Raw genomic sequence first — 9396 nt, 5'->3', positions numbered from 1 at the left:
AGTTGGAATCCTACTTCCTAGAATTCCCTTTCCTGTATGGTACTGGGCTGGAGTTGGCCATAGGAGAAATTTGCATGAGATGTGAAAAGTAGAAGTGAAGCAGCCATGTTTATACTTGGAAGGTTGTTATAGGGTCAGGGCTCTCCATTCTGTTCCACTGGCCCATTCATCTATCCCTATACCAATATCACACCGTGTTTATCACTCCAGCTTTATAAGAAGTGTTGCTATTGGGTAAGGCGAGTTCTTTCATCTTGTTCATTTTATTCATACTGTCTTAGATATTCTTGGTGCTTCCTTATACAGTTTTTTGAATCAATTTGTCAAGTTGTACAATTCCATAAATTTTAAAAATTCTCATTTCATTTCATTTTAAGATAATTTGGAGAAGAATTGTCATCTTTTGACTTTGAGTCTTCCTATCCATATATTCAAGTCTTATTTCATGTCCTTCAATACTAACTTTCTCTTTAAACATTTTGCACATCTCTTAAGTGTATTCCTATGTATCTTATAGTTTATGAGGCAGTTACAAGTGAGATATATTTTCAGCTACATTCGCTAATAATATTTACCTTTACCAATTCTTATATACTGATCATGTTTCCAGAAAACTTTCTCTGTGGATTTGCATCAACTTTCTCTGTAGATAATCATATTGTCTACAAATAAGAGTAGTTTGGTCTCTCCCTTTCTAATTCTTATATCTTTCTTTTTGCGTCTTATTGCATTGGCTAAGATTGCCAGTACGATGATAAATAGACTCTATGGTAGTGGATATATATGTCTTATTCCTGACTTTAATTGACACTGCTTCTGCAGTCTCATTTCTAAATATGATCTTTGCAGTAGGTTTTTACCCTTTAGTTTGGTAAAAGGTATAATTTTTAAATGAATTTATGTTGAATTTTATAAAAAAAAATTTTCTAGACCTATAAGATCATTATAGTTTTTTCTTCAACCTGTTTATATGCAATACCACTTTGATGACAACCTTTTACCCTTAAGTTTACTAAAACTTTACATTTTTAAATGATTGTATAAAATTGATCAAATGCTCCTTCTGCATCTATTAAGAATGTTATATATTTTTCTTTTATCTGTTAATATGGTGTATTCCTTTTGTGTGTATGTGTGTGAGAAGCTCTGTTTTAATAAGATTGAACCCTTTTCAGTATTCCTAAGCTGTAAACATTGGGAAACTGAAGCATCAAAGGAAACACATCAAGGGTCATCTGTAACAGAGAAAAATCTTAAAACTTCTTATTGTCTTTATACAATCAATGCATGATATTTAAGTAAAGCTGAATTCCTTATTAGGCATTTTTGCATATGCTGCCTTCTCCCTATCTTTATGTGCCTTTGTCTTGTCTTTGGCTTTCAACAGTTCTGCCTGGATAGCTTTATTTTCCAGTGCTATCTCCTGAGCTTTCTTAAGATCAGTCAATGCTTGGGGCACCTGGGTGGCTCAGTCGATTAAGCATCCAACTTCAGCTCAGGTAAAATCTCATGGTCCATGAGTTCAAGCCCCACATCAGGCACTGTGCTGATAGCTCAGAGCCTGGAGCCTGCTTCAGATGGGTTCTGTATCTCCCTCTCTCTCTGCCCCTACCTTGCTTGTGGTCTGTCTCTCTCCCTCTCTCAAAAATAAATAAATATTAAAAACAAAAAGGTCAGCCAATGCTTGATCTATTCTTTTAATCCTTGCCATCCCTGAGCTCTATAGTACCATGATTTGGTATTTGATGGGTCTATTTCAAGAGCCTCCAAACAACTGCCAATTGCTCCCTGCCAACTTGACATCTTCAGTTTACAAGCACCAATATTCAGCTCGCAGCTTAAAGCTGTCGGTGCAGCTTCAACCTATCTGCTTTCTCAATAAGTCTTTGAACCTTCCACATATCTTAAAACTTTCATATATTTTTTTTAATGGCCATCTCCCAGTTCTGGGATTTGAAGAAAAGTATTTCCAATATTTTTAAGTCTTCTGTTATTAGTAACATTTTATCTATATCTTTTAAATCTATATCTGCATCCTCAGGGAAACCTGGATGACTGTCATCAGAACCATCTTTTGGAGATATGCTCCAATCATCCCCTTCCTTCAATTCTTTGCATTCTGCAATAACACACAATTTGGCAGGTTTTACACCTTTCACTTCTACATTTTCCAGTATCCTTGCCACACCCATTCCTTTAATTACTTGGCCAAGTATCACATGTTTCCCATCCAAATGAGGAGAGGGAAACTGTTGTGATAAAGAACTGAGAACCATTTGTATTTGCAACCTGCATTTGCCATGCTCGATAAATCTTCCTGATCATGCTTATAATATTTTTATTATAAATTTTTTACCGTAAATACTTTCTCTTAATTTCACCTCAAATTTTTCACCGTAAATACTTTCTCGACCTGTCACATTTTGATTTGAGAAGTCTCCACCCTGAATCATAAATTTCTTAATAATCTGATGGAAAGGGCATCCTTCAAAATGGAGAGGTTTCCCAGTGGTGGGTCCAATACCTTTGTCTCCTGTACACATGCACAAAATTTTTCTGCAGTCTTGGGTACAATATCTGCAAGCAATTCTAAGACAATTCAACCAACTTGTTCCCCTCCAACATCCACCTCAGAAAAGACTTGGGAGTTACTAGGGTTGGAGGGCTGAGTTTGGGGGGATGGGTGCGGCATTTTGAATTGCAGATGTACTTGAGTGGGAACTCAGAGAACCTCTTGGACACCTGGCAGCGCAACCCGAAAGCCTGTTAATATGGTATATTCCTTAAGAGATTTTATGATGTTGAAATTCCTTACCTTTTCAGGACAAACCCTACTTGATTATGATTATTTTTATATAAATGACCAAATTCAAATTGCTAAGATTTGACTTAACATCTTAGCACTTTAGCATCATAGGATAATTGGTTTATGATTTTTGTCTTGAATGGAATAATCTCTATTTTATTTCCAGCCTACCCTGTCATCATTCCAAATAATTTTTATTATACCTTTTCTCTTTTTACTCTTGATAAATATTCATAGTGGTTTATTTTATTATCTCTTCCAAAGAACCATTTTGGATTTTGTTGATCTTCTCAACTGTACCATCTTTTTCTATTAACTGTATCTTTTTTTTCTATTTCATTACTTTTTGTACTTATCTGAATTTTCCCTCTATTTTCTTTAGCTTTTTCCCCTATTGGTTTTTTCCTACATACTTATATTGAACACAATTCATTTATTGCTAGTCTTTATTTTTATTGTAGCTTTTTGTTACAGAAATTTTTAAATATAAACAAAAGCAGAAAAACTACTATAATGAAACTCCATACAGTCATCAGCCAGTTTCAACAATTTTCAACTCATTGCCAACCATGTGTTGGCCAATCACCCATCCCAGATTGCTTTGAAGCAAATTCTGATGCCATATATTTTCATGTGTAAATAGTGCAGCAGGTTTTTCTAAAACATAAGGACTTATTATATACAACCTAAAGAAATATCACTAACATACCTTAAAAATATACCGTTACAGGGGCGCCTGGGTGGCTCAGTGGGTTAAGTGTCCAACTTTGGCTCCGGTCATGATCTCGCGGTTTATGAGTTCCAGCCCCACGTCCAGCTCTGTGCTGACAGCTCAGAGCCTGGAGCTGCTTCAGATTCTGTGTCTCCCCCTCTCTCTGTCCCTCCCATGCTCATGCTTTGTCTCTTTCTGTCTCTTTAAATAAACATTAAAAAAAATTTTTTAAATATACCATTACAATCCCTAAAAAAATAAAACAATAATCTTTCATGTCATTCAATTTCCAGTATTCAAATTTCCTCAATTACCTCATAAACATTTATACAGTTTCTTTGACTCCTAATAAGGTCTAATAATTGCAATTGGTTAATATGTCTCTTGTGACTGTTAACTTATAGGTTCTCTCTTCATCTTTTTTTTTCTTACGATTTATTTATTGATGAAGATAGATAGTGGGGCGCCTAGGTGGCTCAGTCGGTTAAGCATCTGACTCTTGGGTCAGCTCAGGTCATGATCTCATGGTTTGAGGGATCGAGCCACACGTCAGGCTCTGCACTGTTAGGTGTGGGATTCTCTCTCTCCCTCTCTCTATGCCCCCTCCCTCTCCCTGTCTCTCTCTGTACTCTGGATTTTGTGATTGCATCCCTGTGGTGTTTAAACATGTTGCTCTGGTCACTGTATTTCCTGTGACTTGGCAGTTAGATCTAAAGACTTGATCAGATTCAGGTTTGTGATAATAGGGACCACTGATGATCATTGCCACTATCCTTTATGCTGTTTTCTGTCCTGTCATTTTTGGTTGTCTGAAGTTTTTTTTCCAGTAGATTCTTCAGGCAGAGATCGTGAGAATAGTATTTTCATATATATATATAGCTCTTCACTAAAACATCTTAAAGAGCAAATTCAAGAACCATGAGTTAGGAAAGCTATCCTGACCTACCATCTCTTTCTGGTTTAGAAACACTCATCTCAGTTAAACATAGGGTAAGGTTCTCTTTCATGTTGTGTGAATGCTATTTGATTTGGACTTTTTTTCTCCAATTTCTTTGTATTTTCTGTTTACGGTTCTTTTTTTAAAAATTTGTCTCCTTTATTACCTTCTAGAAAAATGATAAAAATTTCCACATCCACACTGCTCCCCTTTTAAGACCCTTTGCTGTTTTGGGGGCACCTGGGTGGCTCAGTCAGTTAAACGTCTGACTCTTGATCTCCACTCAGGTCATGATCTCACAGTTTGTGAGTTCGAGTTCTGCTCGGGGCTCTGCACTGACAGTGTTTGGGATTCTCTCTTCCTCTCTCTCTGCCCCTCCCCTTCTCTCTCTCTCTCTCAAAATAAATAAATGAACTTTAAAAAAAATAAAAATCAATTTCTAATCTTTAAAAAATAAAATAAACCCTTTGCTGGTTTCAAAGCATGTATTGTATTTCTGTTCTTTTAGTCTTTGTCCATGAATTTTTAATATACAATCTTAACTATTATTTTTGCTACTAACAAATAAAATTAGTCAATATTTTTAATTCTTCTCCTGATCATGACAATAACCTTTTAACAGGCCCATTGTTTAATATGCCCAATTTTATTATTGCTGTTGAAATTTTAATTTTGTAATTTAAAAACATTATTTTTAATAATTAATAGTTCATGAAAATTTATTGACAGATTAAAAAACCTCTATGCTTTTTTGTGTGTGCCTTTTGAGTTTTGTTTTTTCTTGCTAATCTACTCTTTAACATGTCTCTTATAAAGAAGGGTCTTTGGGCAGCAAACTCTCTTGGTCTTTGTATGTCTGAAAATGCTTCCATTTTTACCTCTCTTGAATAATAGCTTAATATGTTAAATGACATAAAATTGTCACTTTATGTTTATGTTTAGTATTATGATATATAATTATAGTTATCCAAATTATAGGATATAAACTTCTAGATGGATAATCTCTCTCAATACATTGAAGAGACGTCTCCATTGTCTTTTTTCCCACTTTTTTCTGTTGTTGTATTACCATCTTTAAGTGTGAAGTCCAGAGGTATTAAATTCATTCACATGGTTGTAGAACCATCATCCCTATCAATCCCCATGACTCTTCATCTTGTATAACTGAAACTCTTTACCCATTAGATGGTAACTCCCTGTACTCCCCATCACCGTCTCCTGGAAACCACCATTATACATTGTCTTTATGATTTTGAACATGTACTTCATATAAACGGAATCATATAGTATTTGTCATTCTGTGCTTACTTTATTGAGTATATTGTCCTCAAGTTTCATCCATGTTATAGTGTATGGCAGAATTTCTTTCCTTTTTAAGGCTGAATAATATTCCATTGTGTGTGTATACCACATTTTGCTAATCCATTCAACCACTGATGGACACAAGTTGCTTCCATGTTTTAGCTATTGTGAATAATGCTTCTGTGAACATGGGTGTACAAAAATCTCTTCCAGACCCTGCTGTCAATTCTTTTGGGTAAAAACCAAGAAGTGGAATTGCTGGGCCATATGGTAATTCTATTTTTAATTTTTTGAGGAACTGTCATACTGTTTTCCATAGCAGCTTTACCTTTTACATTCCCATCAACAGTGCACGAGGTTTCCAATGTCTCTACATCCTCACCAGCACTTGTTTCCTGTCTTTTGGGTAGTGGCCATCCTACTGGGTAGGAGGTGGTATCTCACTGCAGTTTTGATTTGCATTTCCCTAATGTTTAGCGATGTTGAACATCTTTTCACATGGTCATTGGCCATTTGCACATCGTTGGTGAAACATCTACTCAGATCCTTTGCCTATTTTTTAATTGGGTTGCTTTTTTATTATTGAATTGTAATAGTTCTTTATATATCTTAGCTATAATTGTCTTATCAGATATATGATTTACCAATATTTTCTCCCATTCTGTGGGTTGTCTTTTTACTGTGTTGATAGTGTCTTTTTTTTAAGTTTTTATTTAAATTCCAGTTAACATACAGTGTAATATTAGTTTCAGGTGTACAATATAGTGATTCAATACTTTCGTCCAACACCCAGTACTCATCACAACAAGGGCATGTTGATAGTTGTGTTTTGATGCACAAATTACTAAAAATTTTCACGAAGTCCAATTTGTCTATTTTTCCTTTTGTGTTATAGTCAGGAAATCACTGCCAAATACAATGTTGTGAAGCTTTTGTCTTATGTTTTCTTCTAAGAGTTTTATTGTTTTAGGTCTTACATTTAGGTCTTTGAGCAATTTTTAGTTAATTTTTGTATGTGGTGTTGGGTAAGGGTCCACCTTCATTATTTTGCATGTGGATATACAGTTTTCCCAGTACCATTTGTTGAAAAGACTGTTTTTTACCCATTTAATGGTCTTGGAGTCCTTGTCAAGAATCATTTGGCCATATACATAAGGGTTTAATTCTGGGCTCTCTATTCTATTCTATGGGTCTATATGTCTGCTTTATGCCAATACCACTCCGATTTTATTACTGTATCTTTGAACTAAGTTTTGAAATCAGGAAGTAGAAGTCCTCCAGTGTTTTTCTTCTTTTTCAGTATCAATTTGGCTATACAGGGTCACTGGAAATTCCATACAAATTTTAAGATGGGTTTTCCATTTCTGTGAAAAACATCATTGGGATTTTAATAGGCATTGATTCTACAGATCACTTTGGGTAGCATTGACATTTTAACAATATTGCCTTCCAATCCATGAACATAGAATCTATTTCCATTTGTGTCTTCTCCAATTCTTTCAGCAATGCTTTCTAGTTTTCATTGTACAAGTCTTTCACCTCCTTGGTTAAGTTAATTCCTAAGTATTTTATTCATTTTGATGCTACTGTAAATGGGATTGTTTTTATAATTTGTTTTCAGATTGTTCATTGTTTGTGTATAGAAATGCAAATTATTTTCATGTGTTGACTTTGATTCCGCTACTTTGTTAAATTCATGATTTATTCTAACAAGTTTTTTTGTGTGGAATCTTTAGAGTTTTCCACATATAAAGTCATATTATCTGCAAACAGAGATATTTTACTTCTTTTTCACTTTGGATGCCTTTTGTTTCTTTTTTTTTAAAGTTTATTTATTTTTGAGAGAGAGAGATAACACAAGCAGGGGAAGGGCAAAGAGAGAGGGAGAGAATCCCAAGCAGGTTCTGTGCTGTCAGCATGCAGCAGCCTGATGTGGGGCTTGATCACATGAACCATGAGATCATGACCCCAGCCAAAACTAAGAGTTGGATGCTTAACCAACTGAGCCACCCAGGCACCCCTTATTTCTTGTTGGAAATTTTTTAGTAATCTCTACACCAATGGGGGTTCAAACTCATGACTCTGAGATCAAGAACTACATGTTCTTCCAACTGAACCAGCCAGGTGCCCCAACAGTTGTATTCTGTTTTTGTTTTTAAATTTTTTAAGTTTATTTATTTTGAGAGAGAAAGAGACAGCGTGAATAGGGGAACGGCAGAGAGAGAGAATCCCAAGCGGCCTCCATGTTGTCAGCACAGAGCTGGACACAGGGCTCGAACCCATATACCGTGAGATCATAACCTGAGCCCAAGTCCAACACTTAACTGACAGAGCCACCCAGGCGCCCCTTCTAGTCGTGTTTTGAATACAAGTGGTGAAAGCCTTGATCCTGATTTTAGAGGGAAAGTCTTTCATCATTGAATATAATGTTTACTATGCATTTTTATTCTATGATTCTTACTATGTTGAGATAGTTTCCTTCTATCCCTAGTTTGTTGAGTGTTTATCATGAAAGTGTGAAATGTGCTAAATTTTATCAAATACTTTTTCTGCATCAATTGAGATGATAATGTGTTTTACCCCCTGCATGTTGATGTGGTGAATTATATTCATCAATTTCCATATGTTGAACCATCCTTGCATTCCAGTAATAAATCCCACTTAGTCATGGTGTATAACCTTTTAATATGCTACAGAATTCTGTTTGCTAATATTTTGTTGAGGTTTTTGCACCTGTGTTCATCAGGAATATTAGACTGTAGTTTTCTTGTAGTGTCTTTGTTTGGCTATCCTGTATCAGGTAATGCTGACATCACAAAAATGAGGAAGTGTTCCCTCCTCTTCAGTTTTTTAGAAAAGTTTGAGAAGGATTGTATTAGTACTTCTTGGTAGAATTCCCCTGTGAAGTCATCAGGTCCAGAGGTTTTCTTTGTTTGAAGATCTCTGAATACTGATTCAATCTTCTTACTAGTTATAGGTCTATTCCAATTTTCTATTTCTTTGTGATTTAGTCTTGGTAGGTTGTGTGTTTCTAGGAACTTGTCCATTTCATATAGGTTATCCAACTTTGGCATACAATTGTTCATAGTATTGTCTCATAATCCTTTTATTTCTATAAAATTGGTAATAATGTCCCATCTTCATTTCTCATTTAGTAATTTGAGTCTTGACTTTTCTTCTTAGTCCATCTAGCTAAAGGTTTGGCAATTTTGTTGATCTTTTGAAGAATCAACTTTTGGTTTCATTAATCTTCTCTATTGCTTTTCTATCCTCTATTTCATTTATCTCTGTTTTAATCTTTATTATTTCCTTCCTTCTGTTATCTTTGGTTTTAGTTTATTCTTCTTTTTCTATTTCCTTAAGTTGAAAATTATGCTGTTGATCTGAGATCTCTCTTTTGAATGTAAGCATTTATAATTATAAATTCCCCCCTTGGTAGCACTTTCATTGAATCCTATGAGTTTTGGTATGTTATGTTTCATTTTTGTTCATCTCTAAGATTTTCTCATATCCCTCATGATTTTTGTTTTTATTTATTGTTTGTTTAAAAGTGTGTGGCTTAGTTTTTTTGTGAATTTTCCAGCTTTCCTTTTTTTTATTCACTTCTAACTTCATCTCATTGCTGTCGGAGGAGATACT

The 9396-nt window shown here is 34.9% G+C and overlaps 1 pseudogene; it reads right to left on the bottom strand.

The window, feature by feature from the left end:
- Positions 1-1294: 1294 nt before the first annotated feature.
- Positions 1295-2692, bottom strand: LOC121019127 (peptidyl-prolyl cis-trans isomerase D-like; annotated as a pseudogene).
- Between the last annotated feature and the right edge of the window lie 6704 nt (positions 2693-9396).

This window comes from Herpailurus yagouaroundi, unplaced genomic scaffold, assembly GCF_014898765.1.
Source record: "Herpailurus yagouaroundi ecotype Mexico unplaced genomic scaffold, PumYag 221, whole genome shotgun sequence".
Taxonomy (NCBI): domain Eukaryota; kingdom Metazoa; phylum Chordata; class Mammalia; order Carnivora; family Felidae; genus Herpailurus; species Herpailurus yagouaroundi.
This window is presented reverse-complemented; position numbering and strand designations above follow the sequence as displayed.